At 45.9% G+C, this 14,465-nt stretch overlaps 1 protein-coding gene and 1 long non-coding RNA gene across 4 annotated transcripts in view; one reads left to right on the top strand and one right to left on the bottom strand.

Annotated features, from left to right (window-relative positions):
* LOC144822788 (uncharacterized) overlaps positions 1-7,207 on the top strand; it is a 180,796-nt gene extending 173,589 nt beyond the window's left edge. For both annotated transcript variants that reach the window (XR_013608694.1, XR_013608695.1), the window contains exon 4: positions 4,036-7,207. This is a non-coding gene — a long non-coding RNA (uncharacterized LOC144822788). The remainder of the gene's footprint in view (positions 1-4,035) is intronic.
* FAM3C (FAM3 metabolism regulating signaling molecule C) overlaps positions 1-14,465 on the bottom strand; it is a 429,441-nt gene that overhangs the window by 357,423 nt on the left and 57,553 nt on the right. The gene's annotated exons all lie outside the window — the stretch shown is intronic.

The raw sequence follows: 14,465 nt of genomic DNA, 5'->3' as shown, positions 1-14,465 counted from the left end.
ATGTAGAAGAGTTGGGTGGTACTTGGGAAGAGTTCAAAGATTGGGATAAGGAGCGGAAGCCAGGAGAAAAACCGAAGGCTGAGATACTAGCGCTGCCAGGGCGAATAATAAAGTATATGCATTCACTCATCCCACCTAAAAAGGTAGATTGGGACAAGTTGACGGCCTGCAGACAGAAAAAGGATGAGGCAGTTTCAGATTTCTTTACCCGTTTTGAGGAAACGTTCATGGATTTTAGCAGGCAGGATATAGCTCAAGATGGCGGGTTGCGACTTTTTGTTAACAGACAGGCAAGAAAAGAAGGCGAAGGATTTGAAGACAAAGGTGTTATTGCAGCAAGTGGCGAAGGGACGGGGACGTGGAGCTCCGCCCATGGCGGTTGGTCGAGGAGGAGGTAGCTACGGAAGGGGAGAGAAAAGAGCGTTTGGGCCAGAACCAGTGCGCCAACTGCAAACAGGAGGGGCACTGGTGGAAAGACTGTCCACTGCTCCGGTCCACTGCTGGACAGGGCAGGGGACGGGGAGACGCGAATAAAGATAATAGGCAGTCTGAAGAAGGCAGGAGACCAGGTGGGAATTACTTCGACGGGGGAAGAGACAGGCAGCACTTTCAAAAGGAGGGTGACGATTACGGAGATCGGCAGTACTATAACGATGCATATGCTATGGATGACCTGACAGGATTTTCTTATAACTAGGACAGCATAGGGCAGAGCGAGGGACCTGTTTCTGTGGATGTTGATCAACGTGGGCCTTATGTAACGGTAGACTTGTCGGGATCCCCTCAGAAATTTTTAGTGGATACAGGTGCTACGAAAAGTTCTGTGGCACATTCCCAGGTCCGGGACGGCTCTGTCTGGCAAGACTAACATTTCTGTGGGATTCTCCGGTACCCCAGTGGTTAGCCCCATCTCTAAGCCTCTTGCACTTACGATTGGCCCTTTCACTGTTGACTCCTTTTCTTTTAACATCGAATTGTGGTGAGAATTTATTGGGTTTGGACCTGTTGAAAAGATTGAATGCTACAATTTACTGTTCTCCAGACGGTGTGTACCTCACGTTGGGTCCTTCTGTCGCGCGTGCGCAGCAGTGCTTCTCGAAAGATGAGCCACTCCCGGTTGAGTTGGAGGGTGTTCCTGGGAGTCTGTGGGCCAGCAGCGATACTGATGTGGGGAAGATGGACATTGACCCAGTGTCCATAAAAGTTAAGGTGGGAGCGAAGTAGCCTCGGATACCCCAGTATAAAATATCTAGGGATGGGGAGAGGGCTCTGCTGCAAATAATACAGGACTTGATCCGGTCTGGGGTAGTAGAAGAAACAGATTCTAACAGTTGCAATAGCCCCATCCTTCCGATACTTAAGAGACCCTCAGGTGATGCAGGCGAGGGTACACCTGATGTCTATCGTTTTGTGATTGATTTACGGCACATTAACAAGGTGGTTGAGCCTCAGTATCCGGTGGTCTCTGATATCACCACTATTTTGACCATGATACCTTCCACAGCTAAGTACTTTTCTGTACTGGATCTTAAGAATGCTTTCTTTAGTATCCCTGTGCATCCAAAAAGCCGTTATCTCTTCGGATTCTCATTGGCTGGCCGCAGCTTTAGATTTTGTAGAATTCCCCAAGGTTATACGGAAAGTCCCAGTATTTACAGTCAAGCTTTGAAAGCACAGTTGGATGATTTGGAGCTCCCACAGGGGAATGTCTTGTTGCAGTATGTAGATGATATTCTCATTGCCTCAGATACAGAGGATGGATGCCGTGAGTCTACTGTTAAATTGTTGCATCATTTGGCCTGTAAGGGACACAAGGTGTCTCTTCCTAAATTCCAATACTGTCGACAGGAGGTTACCTACCTCGGTCATCTCCTATCGAATGAGGGGAGAAGGCTGACGCCGGAGCGCATCAAGGCGATAACTAACATGGCTATACCTAACACGCAGCGAGAGGTGCGCGCATTTTTGGGCATAACATCGTACTGTCGTCAGTGGATACCTAATTATGCTTTACTAACAAAACCCCTTCTGTATCTGACTACTAAAGAAGGGCGCGAACCCCTACCTTGGATTCCAGCATGTCAGGAAGCGTTTGAGTCATTAAAAACTGCTTTATGTTCTGCACCTGTCTTGGGAACACCCGATTACCAGAAGCCCTTTGTACTTTACGTGCACGAGGCGGAAGGTTGCGCGCTGTCTGTCCTAACTCAGAGTTTTGGCGGGAAACAGAGACCTTGTGCTTACTTCTCTGCTATGCTTGACAACGTGGCAAGAGCATTGCCGAGCTGTCTAAGGGCTACAGCGGCTGCTGCGGTCTCGATAAGACAATCGGCAGGGCTCGTACTGGGCTCACCCCTCACAGTAATGGTACCACATGCCGTGGACATTTTGCTAAACAGGACACAGACGCAGCATTTAACTAGTGCTCGTCTAACGGGTTATGAGATGACATTATTTGCACCACATTTAACGATAAAAAGATGTGCCACCCTGAACCCAGCCACGCTATTACCCCTCCCTTCAGATGAGAAAGACAATGAGGTCCATGATTGCCTGTTTCGGACAGAGGAGGAAACAAAGGGAAGAATAGATTTGACAGATAAGCCCCTCGATGATCCCGATGGGGAGCTGTATGTTGATGGGTCCTGTTTTAAATTAGCAGATGGTACCACAACGGCAGCATACGCAGTCACGACTTTAAAAACAGTGGTAGAGACTTCTAGAGTCCCGTACAATTCAGCTCAAGCTGCAGAGATAATAGCATTGATGCGAGCTTGTGAATTAAGTGAAGGATTGGATGTGAACATTTACACGGACAGCCAATACGCCTTTGGCGTGGCTCATAGCTATGGGAGACTGTGGGCGGAGAGGGGATTTTTGACATCACATGGACAGAAAATTCAAAATGGCCCATTGATATTACGACTGTTGACAGCTTTGACACTCCCCAAACGATTGGCAGTGATTAAGTGTAGTGCACACAAGGCAGTGGTGGATGATGTAGGACGAGGGAATGCATTTGCAGACCAAACAGCTAAAGAAACTGCTAGGACAAAACTTCCACGAATGTTCGTGGCAGGACCAGCTAGATGGGTACCAGATGTTAACATGTTTGCAGACACTGTACAGAGTGTGCGGAACATACAAGAGAAAGCAACTGAGGAGGAGTTGAAACAATGGAAGGATGGAGGGGGGCGGTTGGACTCGGATGAGTGTTGGACGGATGTGTCAGACAAACGACGATGGTTGCTCCCGAATGCATACGTTCTCCCAGTAGTGACGATGGCACATGGACCAGCTCATATAAGTACAAAAGGGATATGTAAATTATTAGATCCGGTGTGGAGTAATAAGAACATTTCCAGGGTGGCGACACATTTGGTACAGCAGTGCATGGTTTGCTTAAGACATAATCCTGGGAAGGGAACACCCGTCCCTGTAGGCAATTTCGCACCTCCATCCTACCCCTTTGAAGTGATCCAGATGGATTACATTGAAATGGAAAGGGTGAATAACCTTAAATACGTCCTTGTGGTGGTATGCTCATTCAGTAGGTGGGTGGAGGCTTTTCCAACAAAGGACTGTACAGCCATATCGACAGCTAAGATGTTGATCAAGGAGTATTTTAGTAGGTATGGTTTACCCAGGGTGATCTGGAGCGATAACGGCACGTCCTTCAATGCTGAACTGATTAAACAGATCTGTAAGGGATTACAAATCTCTCAAAAATTCCACGCAGCCCAACATCCACAGGCGGCGGGTTTGGTTGAAAGATTTAACGGTACATTGAAGTTAAAAATGGCCAAGATACAGGAGAGTACAGGGCTGCGTTGGCCAGACGCGCTTCCCCTTGCCTTGCTCTCCACAAGAGTAACAGTGAATTCTAAGACAGGAGTTTCTCCCCATGAGGTTATATTTGGCAGGCCCGCCAATGTGTGGGGTGTTCCTAGACCCAAATGTTTCTCAGAGATTGAATATCCTTTGTTGACAGATTATCTGTACGCTTTGACTAAAGATCTTTGTTCTATTCATCAGCAGGTAGCAGACACACTGAAGCCGTTGCCTGAGGGGCCGGGCCACGACATCCACCCAGGGGACTGGGTCGTGGTGAAGAAATACCAGCGGAAGTCCTGTCTGGAGCCTAGATGGTCCGAACCAAAGTTGGTTCTCCTCACCACCCGCACCGCACTTCGAGTGGAGGGTCGGAAGGCGTGGACGCACGCCTCCCATGTGAAGAAAGTTCCTCTACCTCTACCTTATGATGCGTGGATCCGAGGTGGCGTTGCAGATCACAAGACCGAGTGTGTGCCCAGATATATCCCCTTCTCTGATGCTTTACTGACAGAGGGGGAACACAACGAGAGCGCGCGGAGGCCAGCCCTGAGTACAAGTAGCGAGGCTTCTTTTGGTCGCAGTGCACAAACAACGGAAGCCACCCCTTTTGAAAGTGATTCACCAATTCTGTTCACAGATCCTGAAGTGCGAGGGAGCACTTGTTATAACTTGCGGCCCAGAAAAGAGAGGCGAAAGAACTGAGCACTGGAAGAAGGGCTGAGATAGGGATTAGAAGTGGACTATTTTGAACAGGTTAGCCTAGCGATAGGGATGGACTGTTGAAAGAGCCCTGGTGCACTCTTGAGACACTGCTGAGCGGGACGCTAGAGTTGTGAGTGGGCCCAAGTTCAGTGCTCCTGAGTTGCTGCAGTTGTGCGACTCCGTCGAGGGATTAGGGTTTGCGAGACTGAAAAGCCTGCCTATGAGGCTTTAACGGACATAGGGAGAAGAGCCCTTTGAAGGGCGAAGCAACCCTCTGGCCGGTTTTGGAGTGTCTGGAACTTTTTAGTAGAGCCCCTAGTGTTTTGAACTTTTAGGGTGTCACTTGGTCCGTTCATTAGGAGACATGTATCCCTTTGGCCGTCCTATCCTCGCAGATCTGAACCCGATTTCCCATGGCATGCTCTGCCGCGAAAAGGCAAAATTGTGGCTATTGTGGTGTTCATTATTATATTTTTGATAATACTTGGAATATTGTTCTTTCTGGATGAAGCTTACCCTGTCCACAAGCTGGTTCCTACTCCCTCTACTTTGCCAGAGCATAATATGATCACTGTTGACTACGGTGAACAATGTATGAGAAAGGGCTATCGTGATAATGTTTTCATAAAAACCTTGCATCATGCACATGCTGTGTATAATGTGACAGACTGTTGGGTATGCGGGTTGCTTCCTTCTGCTGCATATAAGAAGGACAGGTTACTGGCACTTCAATTGACTCCTGTGAATAGCTGTGTGGGCTGGTATACCCTGATAGGCATGGTAAAGTTCTTTCAGCAGCCTGATTTTCTGTCCCCACGACTCCCTGGTAGTGGGTCAACACTGACAATGCGAGTACGCCCTCTGCCCCCTTCGTCCCTTGGACGGTTGTATACTGATGGACGTTTTGACCAAAAATTCCTCGAGACCTGTTCGAAAAAGATAGAACGATTCACGATGCCTAATGACACTGACAAAGTGCGAGAGAGTTTTCTACAGTTGAACTCTTCCCTAGCATACAGACATCCCCCTGCAGCAAATAGTACTAGTCATTCTCTGGTACCCCTAGCGACAGTAGGGCCCTCACCTTATTTCTGTATTCAGGGTAGAGGTCCGATTAAAGTGGGTGACAGCCTTTGCAATGTGACTGCCTCGATTCGCCTGCCCCTCAGTCCTTCAATGGTTACCCCCCCGAATATCTATTTTGTATGTGGAGATAATGGGTATTTGTGGTTGCCTGAGGGTTGGGGTGGAACATGTTACTTGGCGTATTTACTCCCACCTGTTTATGTGGCACCTTCAGATTATCATAAAACTCACCGAAGGTTTGCCGTCATGGAAGGACTGCGTAAAAGGAGGGACCTCCAGGTGGAGGACGTCGATCAGACGGACACTTCTGGGCAACAATTCACAGACTTCTCGAAGGGTTTGTTACCATTCTGGGGTCCTATCTTTAATAGTAGAGCCATTAGGCGTCTGTCGAGGGTGATGGAAAAGGTGGTGACTACGGAGGCTGACATTGCAGCAAATATGTCTCTTGAGATGCAGGCTATGAGATTATTCACGATCCAAAATCGGATGGTGCTTGACGTCATCCTTGCAGATAGGGGTGGAGCTTGTCGCGTCATCGGGAACTCTTGCTGTGTGTATATCCCTGACTCCGCCCCGACGGTTAATTTAGCTGTACAGAAACTCCATAGGTTGGCAGCCGAACTCCATCAGGACACAGGTACCTGGTCCTTGCAGACATGGTTGTGGGGTGTTTTCTCCTCCTGGGGTTGGAAAATACTGATGGGTTTAGTGGGAGTAGTTGGTGTCCTTCTGACATGTTGTCTTTGCGTGTACTGCCTTCCTCCCTGCTGCTCTATGTGTGCCAGTAACATACGAGTTTCTAAAAAACGGTCAAAACAATTCCCTGTTTCCAATGATCTTGAACTTTATGATCCCCGCTGGCTGATGCTTATCGATGATGATGTTCTTGATTAACATGTTATGCTGGCCCTTAGAATTTGATGTAAAGGCTCTCCTTTTAGTTAATAAAGTTAGCCACAGTCTGCTAAAAGGAGGGTCTGATAGGTTTCATTTATCCATGCCCCGCCCACTGTATACATTATGCTTATGAGTTAGCAGAATGTGTCTAACTACTGATATATTCATTTATGCATTTACGTTTATATTCTTCTATTAGTTATTCATTTATGCGTGTGACATTATTTCAGTGTTCTTAGCTTAGCCTGTGTGCCACCATTTTGATGCATTTCCCTATTCGTGCGAGTTGCACTTGCTCATCCCCCCTCCCGTAGGAATAGGAATATTCCACATGTCAGCAGTTTTTACTTCTCGGCCCACTGTGACTGAAACTACCAGCGAAACTCCTTATCACTCTGTTCTCATGTGCTGGAGATGCTCAAGCCTGGCTCCGTGTCCTTGGGAGCTGATAGGGGAATGTTGCAATCCCAGGTGCAGATGCCTACTGTATGAGACCATTGTTCACCATCTCAGGGGTTCAGTACTTTTCCACAAATGGGCGTGCCTTACTCTGCTTTTTCGCATTATAATGTGTTACTGTAATGACGGGAGTTAGTCCTTCTCGGCACACTCTTAGGGGTGAGGTCGAACAGGGCCCTCTCATTTGGGAGCTTATGGCCTAATAAAACTAATTGTTTTTATTCTTCTCCACTGTCCGGCTGGCTTATTATTGGGTAATAATAGGTGAGTGCTGTAAGTCACTCGGGTGGATTTGAGCCACGCTTATCAACCCACAGGGAGCTTTCCGAAACAAGTAAAACAAACAATCCAGGAAATGGGCCTGAAGGACACATGGAGAGACAGATGACATGAAGACAAAGATTACACCTGCTCTCACATTCACTGCACTTACTCCAGACTCAATTACATCTTCATGAGTCAAGCCTTAAAAAAATATGTTTGGGACGCCACCATACACCCCATCATCATATCTGATTACGCACTGGTGTCAATCTCCTTGGAGTGGCATCGCCCCATACCGACATTTAGAAGATGGTTCTTTCCCAATCCATTAGCTCGGGATAAAACACTGTAGGACGCACTTAAAACAACCATCAGAGAATTCTTCCAATTAAACGACCCACAGGACACGTCATTGGCAAACACATGGGACGCATTCAAGGCAGTGATGAGGGGCCAATGCATAACACTGATGTCCGCCCTCAATAAACAGAAAGCGGAGGAAAGAATGAACTTAGAAGGAGAACTGAAAGTTTTATAACACACCCACAAGGCCAACCCGATACTGACACTACAGAGAAAGGTGACAGCCCTAAAAGGGAAACTGCAGGCAATCTACTCTAACAGAGCGGAACTGACACTGCTAAGGCTTAAACAGAATTTGTACGCTCAGGGCAACAAGGTGGGATCCCACCCAGCCTGACAGCTATGGGTCAAGAGAGAGAAGCAATACATCAGGGGCAAACAAGGCCAAGCTGGCATCACATCCCAGAATGATTCAGGGAAAGCACACACATTCAGGGGCTTTTACAATACACTGCACACAGCAAAGTATCCCAACCTACAAGCACAAGCAGATTACCTTAAAGCGGTAGAACTCCCGCAATGAACAACTAGGAGAACCCATAACAGAAGAAGAAGTGCGACTGGAGCTTGCAGGACTAAAAGTGCGACTGGAGCTTGCAGGACTAAAACTGCACAAATCACCATGCCTGACAACACAATTTCACAAAACATTAAGTGCAGAACTGATCCCCCAGCAGACCTCTCAGTTTAACCACACTGCGAATACCCAGCAGGTGACACAATCCATGCACGAGACACTTTTTACAGTTTTTTCCCTAAAGCCAGGAAAGATTCAAAACAATGCGGCTCTTATCGATCCATAGCCCTCCTCAACTTAGATGCTAAGCTATACTCCAAAATTCTGGCCACCCGCTTAGAGGACCTAATGCCGGGACTGATCAACCCAGTTCAGACAGGCTTCACTAAGGGTAGACCGACACATGATCATGCCCGCAGAGTAATACATCTCATAGAAAAGACAAGTCACTGCAATCATGCTGGGCCTAGATGCCGAGAAGGCATTTGACAGAGTAGACTGGCTTTTTCTCTTTCAAGCACTCCAGAGGTTTGGCTTCTGTGAGGCCTTCATGAACATGATAAAGGACAACTTTGCTGTCCCAAGCGCCAGAATCCTTGCCAATTGGACAAGTTCGGACCATTATCGGCTGGGGTGGTGGATGAGGCAGGGATGCCCGCTGTGCCCGCTCCTCTCGAACCCCTAGTGGCAAAAATCAGAGAGAATTGAATGATCAAGGGAATTTATTTAGGCTCACACGAGCACAAGATTTCCTTGTTCGCCAACGATATCTTACTACAACCTCCGGAACCGCACCACTCTCACAAAACTCCAGGAGGAGCTGAAAAGCTTCAAGGAGGTGGCTGGACTACGCATTACCCTGCCCAAATCCTTCCTCAACCGGATCATAACAGAAGCAGGGATGAGTGCACTAAATGGCCACAACCCCATTCCAATGGGTCAAAAAGAAATTAACTTGCCTCAGCATAAAACGTACTCCCAAAGTTTCGGGACTCTTTGCAGCCAACTGACCCACACTCCAGCTCCAAGCAGACCTTAAGCGATGGGCGCCATTATATTTATCCTGGTTTGTCAGAATACATGCCATCAACATGGTGGTCCTCCCGAAATTTCTACACTTTTACAGAGCCTGGCCATTGACCTAGAGAGAAATTACCTACAGGGAGTCCAGAAATTTAAATGGCAAAATAAAAGACCGATACTCCAATTCAACTTATTACGGAAGTTATCAGACGAGGGGTGGATGGCACTGCCAGACCTGATCCTCTATGACAGAGCGACGCAACTCCTGGTGGAGTAGTCCTAACATGAGATAAACACTGGCTACACATGGATCGTGCAATTAGGAGGAGGGTGATTTGGGATGTTCTTTGGAAACCGGGTGTGGACCGTTCCGCTAATGCCTACTTAAGCACACCTACTAGGACAACCTTGAAAATATTGGGCACGGTATTGAAACAGACAGACTGGACAACGTTCCCCTCACTATTCACTCCATGCACCACAATCCAGCATTCCCTTCAACGCTACAGTCGGGGCCCTTCAACGCATGGAAAGAGAGGGGATGCCTTACTTCAGCTGACATCTTCCATAACTGGGATATACTGACCTTCGAAAACTGCCAGAGACTTACATCCCACACATGGAATAATCCCAATACATCCAATAGCGACACTGGGTCCTACAACCTGACATCCGAGAAGGAGCCACAAGGGAACTCATGGTGCTAGAACAGTATGTAAAGGGGGCGCTGGACAGTAAAAGGGGCTATTTCTTTGCTCAACTCGTTGCTGTTAAATACCAAACCATCCAGGCACCCACGACACCATGAATTCTGGGAATGCACTCTAGGCCTCGATATTACAGAGACACAATGGAACAGCGTAGAGAGAGACATTAGACAACATAATCACCCTCTAGGGCAATGAGAGGAACACTATAAGATACTCTATGACTGGTACCTAAACCCCACCAAACTAAAAAAGATATTTCCAAACACATCAGACCTCTGTTGGAGGGGTTGTGGACTACTGGGGGACTTTCGCTACACACAGTAGGATTATCCCGACAATCCGGTCTTTATGGATGGAAATCCTAGCTCAAATTAAAAAGATTCAGGGATCCCCAATCCCAGACACCCCAGATTTTGCACTCCTAGACCTCCGAGACCCCTGCCTGAAATATCAAATGACGGCCGATCAAGCCATAATGTGGCTGTGCTTGGGGGCAGGCAAGAAGACCATAGCCACAGCCTGGAAAAAGAAAGGCACCAGCCTTGACACAATGGTACGCACATTTATAGAACGCATGAGCAATATTTCCAGGGATGAATTAAAAGACTTTGAATACTTCTGGGGCCTGCTAGTCAGCTATTTATCTAAAAGGCTCTCGTTAACTATCTGCCCCTCAAGAGTCAGGGCCCTGTATCTTTTCCAATTCTGAGTGATGCCATCACTTCTGCTAGAGCCCACTCCACAGCTATAGTTACAACCCGATGTCTCCCAGGTCCTCAACTAGGCCTTACCATTTTAAGTTCTGATTTTCCTTTTTCTTTCTTTATCTTCTTTTGTATCCTAACTTTGGATCCCTCCCTGACACACATCTCCCTTGGTATACAATAGCGGACGGTACCACGACAATTGCTCAAGGAGATCTTAGCCTCAGGATATATGGGACACTAGGGGGGTATTTTATGGGTAATAGATGGAAACGAACCATATAATGGATTTAATACGTGTCTTAGCATTCAAAGGGGCGACTCTTCAGCTTTCATGTTTGAATCTGTACTGTGAAATAGCTTCACAACGTCTGCAAAGAAAATGATTGATTGTATTACTGTGTATGGTGTTTATGAAGCGAAAAATGACAATAAAAATAAGTTTGACAAAGGTGTGTAGGAAATTTGGTAAGATGAATAGCAGATGTAGCATTTCATTACACATTGAGCCAGCAGATCGGCGCAGAATATGCAATTTTGTGTTTTAACGCATCGGATTATCAGTGGCAAATAGAGTAATCTAAAACATGCTGAGCCAGTTGCATTAGCCTCAGCCTAATAGGAATTTAAAACTTTATACAATATATTAAGGCATAAAGAAAGTTCTGGAATAGTGGCAGCAGTTTAACCACAGGTTTTTAAAGTCATTGTCCCATTCACTTTGCATTTGTTAGCATCCAACACTATTTGCAGGATGGGATGCTGGTACAAGAGACAACTCTCCTGCTGTAATCACGACTGGGCTTCTCTCACTCGCGTTCTCTCTTGATCTCTTTAAAAAAAAAATCAGGAAGTTTAAAAAAATTAAAAAAAGGCAACGGAAATACAGGTGATGGAATGTTAAGGGATAATTAGGGAAGAGGAAGGGCTGTGTGGTGGAGAATATCGGAGAAGGCCTAAAAGGAGAAGGTCGGCGATGGTGAAGAGATAAGAAGAGAACATTCCCATTTCCCTAGGTGTACAAATGCCTATACCAAAGAACATTCTTGTAGGTTTTGTTACTTTCAGTTACACAGTGGTCCACTGTGTGGCCTGGAGAGGCTGTTCAGTTAGAAGCCATTATGAGCCCATTAAAATAAGTTAACTCCATTTTGTGTGCTATTTCAATATGCTATGCTTAAACACTCATATTATGGCTTAAACACTCATATTATGAATTGTTCTGATGTGAATGTTTGTGAGAGGAGATGCTGTTGACATTGCAACTATAAACCAAATAGAAGATTTTGGTGCTCTACTGTGTGATAATGATGATGACCATGCCAGTAAGTGAGCCTAATGTGACCTGTTGCTGAAAGGTAGGATATAACGGTTTCTTGAGTGTATAGTTTTTGAAGTGGCAATGCTCAGCGTACTGTCAGACTTTGGTGCTGTGTTGTGTTGTGTGAGTGATGGCATATGTTTCCAAAAAGAGTGGCACGCCGTATAACTTACAGGGGAGTTAATGGTTGCAGACCATTCAAATTATCCAAGGAGAAATAAAAAATAAAAAAACATAAAAAGCGCCTTTAAATCAGGTCTGGCCAGTGATACTGAGCTAATAAATCATACAGCTTTAGATAACAGGCAGAAAGGAAACCTTGACAGGATATAAAGAGGTTTACCTTTCACAAATAATAAGTGTTGACCAGTGCAAATCCACATTGAAATGTGTTTAGAATTTCTGCAGTTGCCTAAATCTCATTAAGCTATGAATAGTCGGTTTCTGCCTTCTTGAGTTCTCACTCCCTCCCTCCCTTCCTTCCCTACCCATCCTCACCCATCCTCCTCGCCTGCTTCCCAGATGTTTTTGTGAATGGGGTCCCTGTTGATTTCAAACCCACCTCGGGACACTAGGTGGGCAAGGAAAATTCTTCTTAATATGCGAGTAGGCAGAGTGTGTGACCATGGACACAAAAAAAAGTAAACAAGAAAAGATCAAAGGAGGGCTGACAAGCTGTAAAATGCCCTTCCAGAAGATGGATAAGAATTGTCTTCAGTCAAATAGATCATGAGGACCAGGGTCAAGACTGATTTGCATACGACTGGGTCTGAACTTGGGTGGCAAAGATAGCTAAAGACCGATGATGGATTCAACCCATATCTGTGACTGGGGGTGAGTGTCTGAAAAGTTTCAGTGCTCCATCCATCATCTCATTGTGTTTGCTTCAGTCAAGTAGCAGCAGCCTGACAGGCTCGGGGTTCTGAAGACCATACAGGTCAATGGGTGTTGCGTGCCTTCATCAGTACATTTTGTTTACACGTACAGTCACTTTACTACCTTAGCTTGTGTATAACTTGCCTTTAGAGGATTTGTGTTGTAGGCACAATTCACCTACAATTAACAATAACTAAATGTTAAGTAATTTTGTTCCACAAATGTTATTTTTCTTGTAACTTAGAAGACAATTTTTTAGCATCAATGGTTTCAAGGGGTAATAAGGGTAAACCTACATAAACATTAATGGCATTTGAGATCTCTTGCTCAGAGTATCTTTGAACTCAGTAAATAAACAGTTCCTTTCAGGTTCTTTACATTGCGAGTATAGTTCAAAAGAGTCACGTAGAGGGTAGCAGAGCAGAGGTTTTTTGGCCATTAGATTCGAAATAGACAGCCAACAATTTCCATGGGTGACCTCTAACTTTCTCTGATTCCACCCCAAAGTGAGGTAATGGAAGACTGTTCTAAAAGCAGATGACTAAACTCACTTATCAAAAAATACTAAATTAACCACTAACATTGGATTCCAGAGTAGCATGCTACTCGCCAAGAAGCATGTCAGCACAAGATCAGGAGTAGTAAGAACTACATACATACATACATTTACAATGCACCAGAAAAATATAGTAGACCGGTAACTTGTTGAGGAAGCAGGGCTTACTATATATGTATCTCAGGAGAGAATAACCATCATATAAATAAAAGGTTTAATTACAGACAAGTGTTCTGATGGGCTGTGAAGCGTATAAGACAGGTGGTAAGGGTAAAACAAGAAAGGTGTCTATGAAGAAGGGAGGGGGCAAGTTAAGAGAGATGGATAGGAGAGAAAAGAAAAAGGCCGGTAAGACATGGAAGAGGAGATGAAGAGTACAAATTAAAGACTGGGAAATGATCAGTCCTATCAACTGTTGTACAGGCTCACATTACTAAAACTTTGTGCACAAACTATTTCCAGTTTAGATTCTGCAGAAGCAGATGGTCGGTCAGTCTGGTGAAGAATGAGAAAGAAGAATCTTGTCACTGTGAATATTGTACTGTTAGAACTGGGGGTCTCTAGTTGGCAGAGGTAGGTACCAAAGTCCAAATAGGGACCCTTGCTTCTAGTCAGGGTAAGGAGGAAACACTCTTAGATAACCTCTGCTCACCCTCTGGGTAGCTTGGCACGAGCAGGCAAGGCTTATCGAAGGCAATGTGTAAAGTATTTGTACCAACACTCACACTAACACAGTGAAAACACCACAAACTAACTCCACAACAGTTTAGAAAAATAAAGGTATTTTAATCAAAACTACACAAGACCAAAACGACAAAACATCAACATACACAGTTCAAGAATATGGTTTCAATAGTGTTCTTAAGGTTGTGACCCTGGGTAGGCGATGCTACAACCCCGCAGGACGCAGCGGGCGCGTTGCAATGACTCCGGTCTGTATGGGGAGAGATTTAATACCTTGCGTGGATTCCGGTGCACAGGTGTCGGTGGAAGCGGCTCGCAAAAAGGTACGATGCGACGATCTTTGGGGTGGCGACGATCTCCAGTGCGCGGGGTGGCGACGATTTCCAGTGCGCGGGGCGGCGACGATCTCCAGTGCGCGGCTCAGCGGCGATCTTCTCCTCTTGCGGCCCTTCGATGCGATGGCTCT

Source organism: Lissotriton helveticus, chromosome 1_1 (assembly GCF_964261635.1).
Source record: "Lissotriton helveticus chromosome 1_1, aLisHel1.1, whole genome shotgun sequence".
Lineage (NCBI taxonomy): Eukaryota > Metazoa > Chordata > Amphibia > Caudata > Salamandridae > Lissotriton > Lissotriton helveticus.
Note: the sequence above shows the minus strand (reverse complement) of the source record. Positions and strands in the feature narration are given on the sequence as shown.